This window comes from Macrotis lagotis, chromosome 3, assembly GCF_037893015.1.
Source record: "Macrotis lagotis isolate mMagLag1 chromosome 3, bilby.v1.9.chrom.fasta, whole genome shotgun sequence".
NCBI lineage: Eukaryota > Metazoa > Chordata > Mammalia > Peramelemorphia > Peramelidae > Macrotis > Macrotis lagotis.
Genome location: NC_133660.1, coordinates 186,609,157 through 186,626,641, shown reverse-complemented (window position 1 = coordinate 186,626,641; position 17,485 = coordinate 186,609,157). Strand labels below are relative to the sequence as shown.

Here is a 17,485-nt window from a genome sequence, read left to right as displayed (position 1 = left end):
TGTTGCCACAAATTTGAGAAAAAATGAGATACTTGAGTGTTAGAATCTAATAAAGCCAAATATTTTAATATCATATACATTTTATTTCTTACACGTGAAGTATCACAAATTCACCAAGATTAAGTAAAAATATTTATTTGGGGAAAAGGGAGGAGAGGAATAAGGATTTAGGCATAACATCTACTATTGTGCCGATCCCTAAGTTTTACTTATTTCACTTGATACTCACTAGAGCCCAACAAGGTAGGTGTTTTTATTATGCCTACTTTATATTTAAGGAAATATGAAAGTGAAATTAATTAACTTTCCCAGTATCCCACAGCTGAAAGTGGCTAAGTCTAGATTTGAACTCAGGTCCTCCTGATTTTAGACTAAGTCCTATTTTTTCTATTGCCACCTAGTTTCTTCTTTAGATTGGGAAGTGTAATTACTTAGAATGACATTCCAGATGTATAGAATTTTCTTGGAATTCAATGAGTAATTTTTTTCTCTTGATATGTGACAAAGATACTATGTGATTACTTTTTTCTTGCAAAAAATAAAAGTTCATCTTGGTCCTTTTTATTGTTTAAATTAAAAATAAATAAGATGGCCAACATTATATTCACAGAACAAAAGAATCATAAAACTATATTGAATAGAGGGAAATGATTTAAATGCCTGATCTTCAAACTAGTTTAGAAAGAACCCACCAACTCATTTTAAAATTAAATTTTCAAAGTTATTGGCAAAATTGTGCTTGTTTCCTTCTTGCAGCTAATCAATGCCTGAATAGTTTTCTTATTTTTCCCAAATTTCTCTAAATATAGAAGACTGTGAGGCCAGAATACGAGCAGATACCTGTCTTTTGCAATTTCCAATCTCAGTACCCCTTCTAATTTTAATCTGCTATGAATGTTAAAAAGGTGGAGCAAGAGTATTGTGCCTTTGCCCATATTAGCAGAAGGACTAACAACTATCTTTTTTTTTAATCAATTCTGTTTGCCAACTCTAGGAGAACTTGAAGTATCAAAAGCTTTTTCAACATGTAAGACTTCTGTATGCTTTTCAGTTTCAGCATATACTTCAGCTACATATGAAACAGCAAATACTTCAGGTTAGTTGAAATGTACAAAATGAGGAAATGAGGTTGTTCTGATATCTGTTGAGGTAAGGTAATATTGTGAGTTTTAGATCTTCAGAATTCCTTGGGGAATAAACATGATGACCTGTATGTAGCCTGTGAAGACTGCGGTTTTGGAGGTACTGAAGGAGGATGGGAAGCAACTCCAGTCTATGTTGTCCTCTTGTGGCTATAAAGATTGTGTGTGTTTGTGTGTGTGTGTGTGTGTGTGTGTGTGTGTGTGTGTGTGAATGCATATGTTGCTACTTGTATGTTGCTACTGACTGCCATTAACTGGGTAAACTGTGTTGCCAGACATATAAAATGAAGAAAATGTTCAGATATATAATGATTTTTTTAACATTCAATTTTTCCTTTTATTAAAAAAATTCTTTATTCATTTTAAACATAGATAAAAAAGAAAAACCACATTTCCATGTACACAACAGAATATATGAGACAATTCAATATAAAATAATACATTTCTCTTTCAAGAAAAGCGATGAAATAAATACTAAATTGTTTTCAAAGATAGACAGTTTTTTCTAGATTTCCTTGTTCTGATATCTGTTGAGGTAAGGTAATATTGTGAGTTTTAGATCTTCAGAATTCCTTGGGGAATAAACATGATGACCTGTATGTAGCCTGTGAAGACTGCGGTTTTGGAGGTACTGAAGGAGGATGGGAAGCAACTCCAGTCTATGTTGTCCTCTTGTGGCTATAAAGATTGTGTGTGTTTGTGTGTGTGTGTGTGTGTGTGTGTGTGTGTGTGTGTGTGTGTGAATGCATATGTTGCTACTGACTGCCATTAACTGGGTAAACTGTGTTGCCAGACATATAAAATGAAGAAAATGTTCAGATATATAATGATTTTTTTAACATTCAATTTTTCCTTTTATTAAAAAAATTCTTTATTCATTTTAAACATAGATAAAAAAGAAAAACCACATTTCCATGTACACAACAGAATATATGAGACAATTCAATATAAAATAATACATTTCTCTTTCAAGAAAAGCGATGAAATAAATACTAAATTGTTTTCAAAGATAGACAGTTTTTTCTAGATTTCCTTTTGTTTCCTGATGTGTACTTTTTAATTTTATTTTCTTTTATATTTCCTTCCCCATCCATACCCTAGAGAGGGCTGCTTTAAATGCTAATATATAGACATATGCTTACTTATCTACAAACATATACACACATATATGTATATACATTTATGTAAGCAAATACTCTGTGGTACTTCAAATTTATAAAAATAAGATCATCTTTGATTAAAGGAATGGAACAAGTTACTTTCTTTTTATTAATATTTTATTTATTTTGAGTTTTACAATTTTTCCCCTAATCTTAATTCCCTCCCCCCATCCCCCACAGAAGTCAATTTGTCAATCTTTACGTTGCTTCCATGGTATATACATTGATCCAAATTGAATGTGATGAAAGAGACATCATACCCTTAAGGAAGAAACATAAAGTATAAGGGAGAGCAGGATAAAACAATAAGATATCAGGTTTATTTTCCTAAATTAAAGGTAATAATTATTGGACTTCTCTGGATAAAGATGATATTCTCCATTGCAGAGAGCCCTGAATTGTCTCTGATTGTTGCACTGAAGGATTAAGTGAGTCCATCAAGGTTGATCATCGCCCCTATGTTGCTGTTAGGGTGTGCAGTGTTTTTTGGTTCTGTTCATCTCACTCAGCATCAGTTCATGCAAATCCCACCAGGCTTCCCTGAATTCCCATCTCTCCTGGTTTCTCATAGAACAATAGTGTTCCATGACATACATATACCACAGTTTGCTAAGCCATTCCCCCACTGAAGGACATTTACTTGATTTCCAATTCTTTGCCACCAAAAACAGGGCTGCTATGAATATTTTTGATATTTTTACCCTTTGTCATCATCTTTTCAGTGTATAAACCCAGTAGTGGTATTTATGGATCAATGGGTATGCACATTTTTGTTGCCCTTTGGGAACAGTTCCAAATTTCTCTCCAGAAAGGTTGGATGAGTTCACAGCTCCACCAACAATGTAATACTGTCCTAGATTTCCCACAACCCTTCCAACAATTATCATTATCCTTTCTGGTCATATTGGCCAGTCTGAAAGGTGTCAGTTGGTACATCAGAGAAGCTTTAGTTTGAATTTCTCTAATAAGTAATGATTTAGAGCAATTTTTTATATGACTATGGAATGCTTTGATCTCCTCATCTGTAAATTGCCTTTGCATATCCTTTGACCATTTGTCATTGGGGAATGGCTTTTATTTTTTAAAATTATGACTCAGTTACCTGTATATTTTAGAAATGAGTCCTTTGTCTGAAAAATTAGTTGTAAAGTTTGAGTCCCAGTTAACTACATTTCTTTTGATCTTGGTTACAGTGGTTTTGTTTGTGCAAAAGCTTCTTAATTTAATGTAATTGAAATTATCTAGTTTGTTTTTAATGGTGTTCTCCATCTCTTGCTTACCTTTCCATAGATCTAACAGGTAAACTACTCCTTGATCTTCAAACTTGCTTATAATATTGTTTTTATATCTAACTCCTGTATCCATTTGGACTTATCTTGTTATAGGGTGTGAGGTGTTGGTCTAATATAAGTTTCTTCCATACTAACTCTCAACATTCCCAGCAGTTTTTATCAAAAAGAAAGTTTTTATCCCAATAGCTGGGCTCTTTGGGTTTATCAAACAGCAGATTACTATAATCATTTCCTGCTATTACACCTAGTCTATAACACTGGGCCACCATTTTATTTCTTAGCCAACCAGACATTTTGATGACTGATGCTTTATAATATAATTTTAGATAAGGTAGGGCTAAGCAACCTTCTTTTGAACTTTTTTTCATTAAATCCCTGGAAATTCTTGACTTTTTATTTCTCCATATGAATATACTTACAACTTTTTCTAACTCATTAAAGTAATATTTTGGAACTTCGAATGGTAGGGCACTAAGAAGGTAGTTTAGTTTTTGGTAGAATTGTCATTTTTTATTATATTAGCTCGAGCTATCCATGAGCAGTTGATGTTTGCCCAGTTATTTAAATCTAATTAATTTGCATGAGAAGTGTTTTAAAATTGTTTTAAAAAAGTTTCTGAGTTTGCCTTGGCAAATAGACTCCCAGGTATTTTATTTTGTCTCAGGTTACCTTGGAATTTCTCTTTCCAGCTCTTCCTGCTACATCTTGCTAGACAACTATAGAAAAGTTGAGGATTTATGAGGGTTTATTTTCTATCCTGCAACTTTGCTAAAGTTCTAATTGTTTCCAGTAGTTTTTGGATGATTTCTTTGGATTCTCTAGATATACAATTATGTTATCTTCAAAGAGTGAGAGTTTTGTCTATTCCTTCCCAATTCCAATTCCTTCAATTTCTTTTTCTTCTTTAATTGCTGAAGCTAACATTTCTAATATGATATTGAATAGTAGTGGTGATAATGGGCATCCTTGTTTCACCCTGTTCTTTTTGGGATTGCCTTTAACTGGGAATGATTCTAGTCTTTCCCCATTGAATATAATACTTGTTGATGGTTTCAGATAGATACTGCTTATTATTCTAAGGAAGAGCCCATTTATTTCTACACTCTCTAGTGTTTTTAGTAGGAATGGGTGCTATATTTTTTTCAAATCTTTTTCCAGAATCTATTGATATGATCATATAATTTGATAGGTTTGTTGTTGATTTAATTTATTATATACTAACAATTTACTTCATATTGAACCAACCCTGCACTCCTGGGATGACTCCTACTTGGTCAAAATGTATTATCCTTGGTAAGATTTTATTTAAGATTTTTGTATCTATATTCATCAGGGAGATAGGTCTATAATTTTCTTTCTCTGTCTTAACTCTTCCTGGTTTAGGTATCAGAACCATATTGGTTTCATAGAAAGAGTTAAGCAGAGTTCATTCTTCCCCTATTTTTCCAAAGAGTTTATATAGATTTGGAACCAATTGTTCCTTAAATGTTTAGTAGAATTCACTTGTGAATCCACCAGGCTCTGGAGATTTTTTCTTAGTGAGTTCAATGATGGCTTGTTGAATCTGAGATAGGGTTGTTTAGGTATTTAATCTCCTCTTCATTTAACCTGGGCAACTTATATTTTTGTAAATATTCATCCATTTCATTTAGATTGTCAGATTTATTGGCATAGAGTTGGGCAAAATTATTCTGAATTATTTCTTTAATTTCCTCCTCATTGGTGGTAAGTTTACCTTTTTCCATTTATGGTATTGGTGTTTTGATAAAAACAATTCTTGGTTTTATTTATTAACTCAATACTTTCTTTGCTTTAGATTATATTGATTTAATTTTTAGAATTTTTAATTTGTATTTAATTGGGGATTTTTAATTTGTTTTTCTCTAATTTTTTTAGTTGCATATTTAGTGCATTGATTTCCTCTTTCTCTAATTTATTCACATAAACATTTAAAGATATAATATATCCCCTGATAGTTGCTTCAAGTGAATCCTATAGGTTTTGGTATGTTGTTTCATTATTGTCATTATCTAGTATAAAATAATTAATTCTTTCTATAATTTGTTTTTTTTTTATCTACTCATTCTTTAAAATGAGGTTATTCAGTTTCTAATTAGTTCTAGGTCTGTATCTCCCTGGCTTAATATTGCCTATGATTTTTATTGCATTGTGATCTGAGAAAGATATATTCACTATTTCTGCCTTTCTGCAGTTGAGCATTAGGTTTTTATGGCCTGGTACATGGTCAATTTTTGTATAAGTTCCATGTACTGCAGAGAAAACATTATATTCCTTTCCATCCCCATTCAGTTTCCTCCATAAGTCTGTCATATCTAGTTTTTCTAATAATCTATTTCTTCCCTTAACTTCTTTCTTGTTTATTTTATGATTCAATTTACCTAGATCTGAGAGCAGGAGGTTGAGATCTCCCACTAGTAGAGTTTTGTTGCTGTCTATGTCTTCCTGGCATTCATTCTATATGAGTCATAGAAAATTATGAATATCCATAACTTCTAGCTAAGTACATTCTATCTAATAAAGATACAATTCTTGAGCATTATTAGAATTTTTCTCACAAGCAGGTTTATAGCCAATTTCAACCCATTAGATAGCAGTCTCATGGATAAGTCATGAGTGTCCATCACTTCTGGCTTGGTATATTCTCTCTCTTAGAGTTACAATTCTCAAGATTTATAAGTATCTTTTTCCCATGCTAGAATATAGCCAGTTTCATCTTATTGGATATCAGGTTTTTTTCCTTTACCCCCCCCCCTTTTTTACCTTTTCATGTGTCTCTTGAACCCCCTGTTTCATGGCCAAATTTTCTATTTTGCTCTGGTCTTTCCATCAGGAATTTTTGGAATTCTTCAACATTGTTAAATGTCCATCTTTTCCCTTGAAAAAGAAGACTCAGCTTTGTGGGATAGTGCATTCTTGGCTGCATTCCCTTGCACTTCAGAATGCCTCATTCCAGGCTCTTTGATCCCTTAATGTTGATTCAGCCAGGTCCTGCATAATCCTTACTGTGACTCCTTGATATTTAAATTGTTTCTTTCTGGTAGCTTGCAGGATTTTCTCTTTTTTTCTGACAGTTCTGGAATTTGGTCACAACATTCTTTGGTGTTTTTATTTTCATATCTCTTTCTGGAGGGGATCGATGTATCCTTTCAATAACACTTTTCCCTCTGGTTTCATGATATAAGGGCAATTTTCCATCACTAGATCCTGCATTATTAAGTCTAGGCTTTTTTTCTATTCAGTGTTTTCAAGAAGTTCAATAATTCTCAGGTTGCTCCTCCTTGATCTGCTCTCGATGTTATTGGTTTTGTTGATAAGGTATTTTACATTTTCTTCCATTTTTTTCTATTTTTTGGATTTTTTTTAACAGACTCTTGCTGTCTCATGAAGTCATTACTTTCCAGAGACTCCATTCTTTTTTAAGAGAGGAGTTTACTTCATTTACCTTTTGCAACTCTGTTTCCATTTGGTTAGTTCTATTTTTGAAAGAGTTTTGCATTTGTCCAATTGAGGTTTTGAGTCTTTTCTTTTTGCATTTTCCTAATTGAGGATATGAGAGAATTATTCTCATTTTATATTTGTCCAATTGTATTTTCCAGTGATTTGTTTTCTTGTTGCAAGGTGTTAATTGACTCTCCTAAATTTTCCAATTGATTTTCAAACTCCTTCCTTATTTCTTCAAGGATGTCTTTCTGTGCTGGAGACCAGATCATATTCTCCTCAGAGGTTCTAGGTCTCTCTGAGTTAGGGTCTTTTCCTTCCAAGAATTTTTCTGTGGATCCACCTTTCCAATAACCTTTCTTCATTTTGCTAAAACCTTGAGTTGGGAAGGGGTTGGTTCACAGAGGTTTGATGCTGTGATTCCTAGAGTAATTGCTCACTGAGTATAATTTCTACAGCTGGCCAGTGGTTGCTTTCTCTGGAGTATCTGTGACATTGATTGAGGCCTTCTCCCTTGGCCTGGAGGGAATGATTGAAGCTGTTAAATAAAATTGTCTTCAATCAATAGTGGGCTTTACCCTGGAGTCAGGTCATCCATTTCCCTATTGTCAGCTAAGTTGGTTCTTCTGTTCACTCACCTGTGCCTGGGGAAGAATTAGTCTGTAATTGCATTTGTTCTGGGAAGAGTCTTCAGTGGAAATGGAGACATGGACTAGGAGTTCCTTCTGATCAGAGGAGCCCAGGGATGATGCCCGCAGCTCTCCTGCACTGGAACTCTACCCCCAGTACTGTCAGCAAGGTCCAGATGGTCAGCACCAACATGAAAGCCTCTGCTCACTAGTTGACCCAAGCCCTTAATTTGGCCAGGCTCTAGCCCCACTGCTTATCAAGCAGGTCTGGTTCTTTGTCCTTCAGGCCCCTGGGTTCCAACCCTGCTGCTAATCAGGCTGATCTGGGGCTGATCTGCCCTCTGCACCCAGAATCACCCATGACTGAGGAAGAGAAATCCTGAGGTAGATGCTCTTTCTCCTGGCTTTTCTTTCTGTGTTTTGCTGATCAGATTTTTCTTAAGAGATTTGTTTCAAAACATAGATGGGGAAGATCAGGAGATTTTAGTATTGTGCCTGTCTTCTCTCCACCATCTTGGTCATAAGTGTTATATAGTGATTTTCAAAAGAGCTTCAGAAGAAATATTTCTATCATGTGAAAGCTATGATATCTACACCAAAAAAAAAGAAAAGTGAGTAGAATATGAAAGAAATTTGTTCTTTTAGGATGTTAGTCTTCTAATTATGAAGAGGGAAATAATAATATTTAATGATAATCTTATAATCATCAGGGAAAGAATACAAGGCTAAATAAATGGAAGAAAAAGATTATTTTATTTCCTATTAAATACTGTATACTTAATAAAGGTTTATCAGTTAGTTGATGTTAATACTTTCTTGAATTTCAACCTTATTGAATTGGTTATTCCTTCAAAAATAGTTGAATGAAAAAGGATTCATGCCATCTTTTTGTGCCCTTTCATGAATCAGTGTCTCAGGATGCTTTTCTCAGGCAAAGGTGGGATGAGAAAGGGTATTTAAGAACTTTCATAATAGTGAACACCAATAAAGAATACAGGGTATAAATTAATTTTCCCTGGTTCTCCTTCATAACTGACAGACATGCTATTCTTGTGAATATGCTTTACTCTACTTCAACTGCACAATTAATTGTTGATGACAGGCTATAAGTTACCAATGCCCATTATGCATTTCTTCAATTCATTTTTGGTGACTAGCAAACTGAATAATTTACAGTTTGTTCTATGAATTAAAGTTGATAAATTCAGAAACTAGACATCAATATGAACCTTGATAATTGGGGAAAATATGTCTCAGAAGGTGTCACATACAGAAGAAAGCAAAAACAAGAGTGCATTTTTATGAACAAAGAAGGAAATAAATGGATATAAAATAGTGAAAAATTAGCAAAGAGGAATCCATTCTTCAGACAGTTGCTTTTTTCTTAAAGATGTTATTTGAGTTTTACAATTTTTCCCCAATCTTAATTCCCTCCCCCCCCACACCCCATGGAAAGCAATCTGTCAGTCTTTACTTTGTTTCCATGTTGTACATTGATCCAAATTGAGTATGATGAGAGAGAAATCATATCCTTAAGGAAGAAACAAAAAGTATACGAAATAACAAGAACAGACAATAAGATATATTTTTTCCTAAGTTAAAGGGAATAGGGATGGCTAGGTGGCATAGTGGATAAAGCACTGGCCCTGGAGTCAGGAGTACCTGGGTTCAAATCCAGTCTCAGACAGTTAATAATTACCTAGCTGTGTGGCCATGGGCAAGCCACTTAACCCTGTTTGCCTTGCAAAAACCTAAAAAAAAATTAAAGTGAATAGTCCTTGAACTTTGTTAAAACTCTATGGTTCTTTATCTAGATACAGATGGTATTCTCCATTTAAGACAGTCCAAAATTGTCTCTGATTGTTGCACTGATGAAACAAGTAAGTCCATCAAGGTTGAACATCACCCCCACATTGCTGTGAGGGTGTACATTGTTTTTCTGGTTCTGCTCATCTTACTCAGCATCAATTCATGCAAAGCCATTTCCCAAATGAAGGACATTTACTTGATTTCCAATTCTTTGCCACCACAATCAGGGCTGCTATGAATATTTTTGAACAAGTGATGATTTTACCCTTTTTCATCATCTCTTCAGGGTATAGAAGCAGTAGTGGTATTGCTGGATCAAAGGGTATGCTCATTTTTGTTGCCCTTTGGGCATAGTTCCAAATTTCTCTCCAGAATCTTTGGATAAGTTCACAGCTCTACCAACAGTGTAACAGTGTCCCAAATTTCCCACAACCCTTACAACAATGATCATTATCCTTTCTGGTCATATTGGCCAGTCTGAGAAGTGTCAGGTGGTACCTCAGAGAACCTTTAATTTGCATTTCTCTAATAATTAATTATTTACAGCAATTTTTCATATGGCTATGGATTGCTTTGATCTCCTCATCTCTAAATTGCCTTTGTATATCCTTTGACCATTTGTCAATTGGAGAATGGATTTTTTTTTAAATATAACACAGTTCTCTGTATATTTTAGAAATGAGTCCTTTGTCAGAATCATTAGTTTTAAAGATTGTTTCCCAATTTACTACATTTCTTTTGATATAGGTTACAGTGGTTCTATCTGTGCAAATGCTTTTTAATTTAATGTAATAGAAATCATTTTGTTATTTTTTGGTAATGTTCTCCATCTCTTCCTTAGTCATAGACTGCTCCCCTTTCTATAGATCTGACAGGTAAACTAGTCCTTGATCTTCGAATTTGCTTATAGTATTGTTTTCCTGTCTAAATCCTGCATCCATTTGGCTCTTATCTTGGTAAAGTGTGTGAGGTGTTGGTCTAATCTAAGTTTCTTCCATACTAACTTCCAATTTTCCCAACAGTTTTCAGCAAAGAGAGAGTTTTTATCCCAATATCTGTACTCTTTTGGTTTATCAAACAGAAAATTAGTATAATCATTTCCTACTATTGCACTTAGTCTAGTTCACTGGACCACCACTGTATTTCTTAGCCAATACCAAACAGTTTTGATGACTGATGCTTTATAAAATAATTTTAGTTCAGGTAGGGCTGAGCTCCCCTTTTTTGCACTTTCTTTCATTAAATCCCTGGAAATTCTTTACTTTGTATTTCTCCATATGAATTTATTAACAACTTGTTCTAACTCATTAAAGTACATTTTTGGAATTTTGATTGGCAGGGTACTAAGCAGGTAGTTTATTTTTGGTAGAATTGTCATTTTTTATTATATTAGCTCTACCTATCCATGACAGTTGATATTTGCCCAGTTATTTAACTCTGATTTAATTTGTGTGAGAAGTGTTTTATCATTTTTTTCAAAATGTTTCTGAGTCTGTCTTGGCATATAAACTCCCAGGTATTTTACATTGTCTGATATTACTCTGAATGGGCTTTCTCTTTCTAGCTCTTCCTGCTGTGTCTTGCTAGACATCTATAGAAAAGTTGGGGATTTATGAGGGTTTATTTTATAACCTGCAACTTTCCTAAAACCGCTAATCATTTCTAGTAGTTTTTTGGATGATTTCTTGGGATTCTCTAGGTAAACCATTTTGTCATCTGCAGAGTGAGACTTTTGTCTCTTCCTTCCCAATTCTAATTCCTTCAATTTTTTAATTCTCTAATTACTGAAGCTAATATTTCTAATATGATATTGAATAGTAGTGGTGATAATGGGCACCCTTGCTTCAACCCTGTTCTTATTGGGAATGCCTCTATGTTCTCCCCATTGAATATAATCTGTGTTGATGGTTTCAGATAGATACTGCTAATTATTGTAACAGTCCATTTTTAATAGGAATTTTAATAGGAATTTGTGTTGTGTTTTGTCAAAAGCTTTTTTCAACATCTATTGATATGATCATATAATTTCTGATAGTTTTGTTGTTGATATAATTGAGTATACTAACAGTTTTCCTAATATTAAACCAACCTTGCATTTCTGGAATAAGTCCTACTTGACCATAATGTATTATCCTAGTGATAACTTGTTATAATCATTTTGCTAAGATTTTATTTAAGATTTTTGCATCTATATTCATCAGGGAGATAGGTTTATAATTTTCTTTCTCTGTCTTAATTCTTCCTGGTTTAGGCATTAGCACCATGTTGGTTTCACAGAAAGAGTTAGGCAGAGTTCCATTTTTACCTCTTTTTCCAAAGAGTTTATATAATATTGGATCCAATTGTTCCTTAAATGTTTGGTAGAATTCACTTGTGAATCCATCAGGCCCTGGAGATTTTTTTCTGAGTGAGTTCAATGATGGCTTGTTGAATTTCTTTTTTCTGAAATAGGGCTGTTTAAGTATTTAATCACCTTTTCATTTAACCTGGGCAGTTTACATTATTGTAAATATTCATCCATTTCACTTAGATTATTAAATTTATTGGCATAGATTTGGGCAAAATAATTTTGAATTATTATTTTAATTTACTCCTCACTGGTGGGGAGTTCACCTTTTTCATTTATGATACTAGCAATTTGGCTTTCTTCTTTCTTGTTTTAATCAAATTGACCAGGAGTTTATCAATTTTATAGTTTTTTTCATAAAACCAACTTTTGGTTTAATTATTACTTCAATAGTTTTTTGCTCTTGGTTTTATTAATTTCTCCTTTAATTTTTAGAATTTCTAATTTGGTATTTAATTAGGGATTTTTAGTTTGTTCTTTCTCTTTTTTTTGGTTTCATGTTTAGTTCATTGATTTCTTCTTTCTCTAACTTATTCATGCAAGCATTTAAAGATATAATATATCCACTGAGAGCCATTTTGAGTGAATCCCATAGGTTTTCATATGTTGTTTCATTATTGTCATTATCTAGGATAAAATGATTAATTTTTCTATAATTTGTTTTTTGATCCACTCATTTTTAAGATGAGTTTATTCATTTTCCAATTGGTTCTGGGTCTATATCTCTTTGGCCCAATATTGCATATTATTTTTATTGCATTGTGATCTGAGAAAGATTTATTCACTATTTCTGCCTTTCTTCAGTTGATCATTAGGTTTTTATGTCCTAGTACATGCTCAATTTTTGTATACATTCCATGTACTGCAGAGAAAATGAAATATTCCTTTCTATCCCCATTCAATTTCCTCTATAAGTCTGCCATATCAAGTTTTTCTAACAATCTAATTTCCTTGTATCTTCTTCTTTCTTTTTTGTTTTATGTTTTGATTTACCTAGATCTGAAAGCAGGAGTTTGAGGTCCCCCATTAGTAGAGTTTTGCTGTCTATGTCTTTCTGTAGTTCTTTCAGCTTCTCCTCTAAAAATGAGGTGCTATCCCATGGGGTGCATACATATTCAGTATTGAAATAATTTTATTGTCTTTGGTACCTTTTAGGAGGATAAAGTTTCCTTCCTTATCTCTTTTAAAGCTATCTATTTTTGCAGCTGCTTTGTCTGAGAAAAGGATTGCTATCCCTGCTTTTTTCATTTCAGCTGAAGCAAAATATATTTTGTTCAAACCTTTTACCTTTACTCTATATGTATCTCTCTTCTCCAAATGAGTTTCTTGTAAGCAGCATATTGTAGGATTCTGGTTTTTAATCCACTCTGCTATTCACTTATGTTTTAAGGGAGAGTTCATTCTAATCACATTCAATGTTATGGTTACTAATTCTTTATTGCTCTCCATGCTATCTTCTTTCTGTTTGTATTTTCACCCCTTCCCCCCTTATCTGTATTCCCCAGTATTTTTTCTGAATACCATCCCCTTCAGTTTGTTTACCCTCCTATATCACCCCTCCCCTTTCATTCCTATTTCCCTTTTTCTCTTTTCCCTTTCCTTCCTTTTGTTAGTTCCCCCTCCCCCTTTTCCCCCTCCCCCTTTCCCCTTCTAATACTTGAAAGGTTATAAGTTAACTATGTATGTGTGTAAGTTGACTTTAAGCCTAATCTGATGAGAAGATTCAGGTGTTTCTCATCTCCTCCCTTCTTCCCCTCTCTTACCATAGGTATTTTGTCCCTTTTCATGTAATGAGATTTACCCCATTCAATCTCCTCCCTCCTCCCATCTCCTTCCTGTCCCCCTTTATAAGGAGGTAGTGTTTTTAAAATCATTCTATCTGAAGCATAAAAAATTCTGAGTATCCGTTACTTCTAGCTAAGTACATTCTATCTAATAGAGTTTAAATTCTTGAGAGTTATTAGAGTCTTGCTCCCAAGTGGGGTTATAGCCACTTTCATCCCATTGCATAGCAGTCTCATGGATAGATCATGAATGTCCATCACTTCTGGTTAGATATATTCTCTCTGTTAGCATTACAGTTCTTAAGATTTATGAGAATCTTTTTCCCCATGCTGGGATATAGGCACTTTCAACTTATTGGATAGCATTTTTTTAACAGCCCCCCTCCTTTTTATACCTTTTCATGTCTTGAACCTTCTTTTTGACGTCCAAATTTTCCATTTAGCTCTGGTCTTTTCATTAGGAATTTTTGGAATTCTTCCAAATGTCCATCTTTTTCCTTGAAAGAGAAGGTTCAGCTTTGTGGGATAGTGCATTCTTGGCTGCATTCTGAGGTCCCCTGCTCTTTGAAATATCTCAGTTGAGGCCCTTTGATCCCTTAATGTTGATGGTCCTACGTAATCCTTACTGTGGCTCCTTGATATTTAAATTGTTTCTTTCTAGCTGCTTGTAGGATTTTCTCTTTTATCTGATAGTTCTGGAATTTGACAGAACATTCTTTGGTGTTTTCATTTTAGGATATTTTTCTGGAGGGCATCGATGCATTCTTTTTTTTTTTTTTGTTAAGAAACCAATGTTTATTTTCCATCCACATTTTTCCAACACTATTAGAGCATCTGGGTAAAACTTAGGACCACTTTGTGGTAGTTCCTACCCATTCAGTGGCCTGAGCAGTAGGAGCTGCAGACCAGTCATCAGTAGCCGGCTGAGCACTCCAATCTTCAGTAGGGAACTACTGAATGGGCACGGATGGCACCTGGATGCCCTCAGACCAATCAGCTACCTCTGGCTGAGCAGCAGTGAATTCTGGGGCAGGTGCACTCCACTCACCCTGAAATTCCTCCTTTGTCACTGCCTTCTCAGCTGCAGCCTGCTCTTCCTTTCCAATCTCCTCTGGATCTCTGTAGAAGTAAAGATCAGGCATGACCTCCCATGGGTGCTCATGGGAGATTGTACCACGCATCGGCATGACTTCTCAGGCCAGCATCCATCACATCAGACCCAGAGATTGTACCACGCATTGGCATGACTTCTCAGGCCAGCATCCATCACATCAGACCCACTGAGTGAGCTCCCTTGTTGTTACATGGAATGGCAATGTCCACATAGCGAAGTGGGGGGTCTGTGTTGCACAGTGCAATGGTTGGAAGGTTAACATATGATGCTTCAGTCAAAGGCTAATGATCTGCACGAGGATCAGTGACCATCAAGAGGTGAGGCTCCCTGAAAGCAGCCTGGATCTGGTTAGTGAAGGTGCCCGGGGTGAAGCGTCCAGCAATAGGTGTGGCGCCAGTGGCAGCAGCAAATTTCAGAACAGCTCTCTGGCCAGTGTTCCTGGATGAGATGACACTAACATCATCTGGATTTTCAATGGCAACAATAGCACGAGCTGCCAGCAGACGCTTTTCCCAATTTCTCTTCAAATTAATGATATAGATGCCATCACTCTTCCTTTTGTAGATATACTGTTCCATCTGGGAGTCCAAATTGGTTCCACCCAAATAGGTGCCCACAGCAAGGAATTTGAGGACATCCTCCTCCTTCATCTACAAGACATCCAGGGCTCCAGACATTGTGAAAGTTTCCCTTGAAAGTTATGACAGAAACCATGAACAACGCCATATGTACCCCCGTTCTGGGCAGAGCGGAAAAGTGATGGATTCTTTCAATAACTTCTTTGCTCTCTAGTTCCATGATATCAGGGCAATTTTCCATCACTAGATCCTGTAATATTAAGTTCAGGCTTATTTTTTTTCTCTTCAATGTTTTCAGGAACTCCAATAATTCTCAGGTTGCCCCTCCTCAACCTATTCTCGAAGTCAGGGGTTTTGCTGATGAGTTATTTTACATTTTCTTCTAGTTTTTGATTTTGTTTGACAGGATCTTGCTATCTCATGAAGTCATTAATTTCTGCAGACTCTCTTCTTTTTTTTTAGGGAGGAGTTTTCTTCATTAACCTTTTGCAACTCCTTTTCCAATTGGTCAATTCTACTTTTGAAAGAGTCTTCCATTTGACCAATTGAGTTTTGAGAGAATTATTTTCTTTTTGCATTTGCCCAATTGAGTATTTGAGAGAATTATTCTCATTTTGTATTTGTCCAATTGTATTTTCTAAGGATTTGTTTTCTTTTTGCAAGGTATTAATTGTCTCCTCCATATTTTCCACTTGATTTTTAAACTCCTTTATTTCTTCAAGGAAGTCTTTCTGTGCTGGAGACCAGATCATATTCTCCTCAGAGTTTCCAGATCTCTCTAAGTTAGGGTCTCTTCCTTCCAAGAATTTTTCTATGTATCCACCTTTCTGCTGACCTTTCTTCATTTTGCTAAAACCTTGAGTTGGGGAGTGGCTGGTTCACAGGGGTTTGGTGTTGGGATCCCTAGACCCTTTACTCTTTGAGTGCCATTTCTCTACCTGGCCAATAAGAGGTTCTGGTTGCTTTCTCTGGAGTATCTGTTAAATTGATTGAGGCCTTCTCCATTATCTTGAAGGGAGAGATTGAAGCTATTGAATACTTTTGCCTTCAATCAGTGGTGGGCTTCACCCTGGGGAGAGGTCATCCCTCTCCCTATTGTCAGCTGTGCTGGTTCTTCTGCTCACAAACTTGTACCTTAGGCAGAAGTAGTCTGTGATTGTGTTTGTTCTGGGAACTGGCCTCAGCCACAGTAGAGGTTTGGACTCAGAGTTCCTCAGACCTGAGGAGCCCAGGGATGGTGTCTGCAGCTCTCCTTCACCAGAACTCTCCCATCAGGCCTATCAGCAATCTCCAGAGGGTCAGTGCCAACACCAGTGCCTCTGCTCCCTAGTTGACTCAAGCCCCGCCACTGATCAAGCAGGTCCAGCTCTCAGACTCTTAGGCTCCCTGACTCCAATTCAACAGCTTATCTAACTGATCTGGAGCTGATATTCTCTGGGCCCGGACTCACCAGCTGGATCACCTGCTGGACTCACTCAAGGCTGCAGAAGACAAATCCTGAAGTAGATGTTCTTTCTCCTGGCTTTTCTTTCTGGCTTTTGTGGGTCAGATTTCTGTTAAGAGGTTTATTTCATATCATAGATGGGGAAAGATCAAGAGACTTTAGGACTGTGCCTGTCTTCTTTCTGCCATCTTGGCCAGAAGTTCCCAGACAGTTGTTAAAAATAATAATGTTCATAAATACATTTGGCCATGTTAATTCCCTATGTAGAAATTTTCAGGAGTTGCTCAGTATTTTTAACATAAAACACAAATTTTTAGGAATACATTCTATCTGCACTCTGCATTTTCAGATATTTCACATTATTCTCATTCAGATATGATACATTCTAGCCATATTGAACAGCTAGTAAGAATTCCTCAACTTGACAATCCATCTGCAATGCATACATTCCATCAACATCTCCTCGACTTATAACACACTTCCTTTTCAGAAAACTTCAAATCTCAGATCAAGGGCACTCTATCTTTTGTAGCTTTCACTGATTTCCATAGTTGTGTTTTTTTCTTCCCTTCATCTTCTGCATCTCTTCTTCTTATGTTCCACCCTTCCTTTCATTGCGCTATATTTATCTAGGTATATGTTTTAGGTATCCTAAGGCTGTTTTATTTTTAGTTTTGTAATCCCCAAATTCAATATAGGACATAGATCCTGTATTGTGGTTTAGAGC

General features: G+C 35.4%; 1 long non-coding RNA gene across 6 annotated transcripts in view; it reads left to right on the top strand.

Annotated features, from left to right (window-relative positions):
• The window catches only part of LOC141516365 (uncharacterized), a 105,993-nt gene that overhangs the window by 70,786 nt on the left and 17,722 nt on the right, over window positions 1-17,485 (top strand). For 5 of the 6 annotated variants that reach the window (XR_012476671.1, XR_012476669.1, XR_012476668.1 and 2 more), the window contains one exon: window positions 995-1,096. The exons of the other annotated variant lie outside the window; for it this stretch is intronic. This is a non-coding gene — a long non-coding RNA (uncharacterized LOC141516365). The remainder of the gene's footprint in view (window positions 1-994; window positions 1,097-17,485) is intronic. 6 annotated transcript variants of the gene reach the window in all.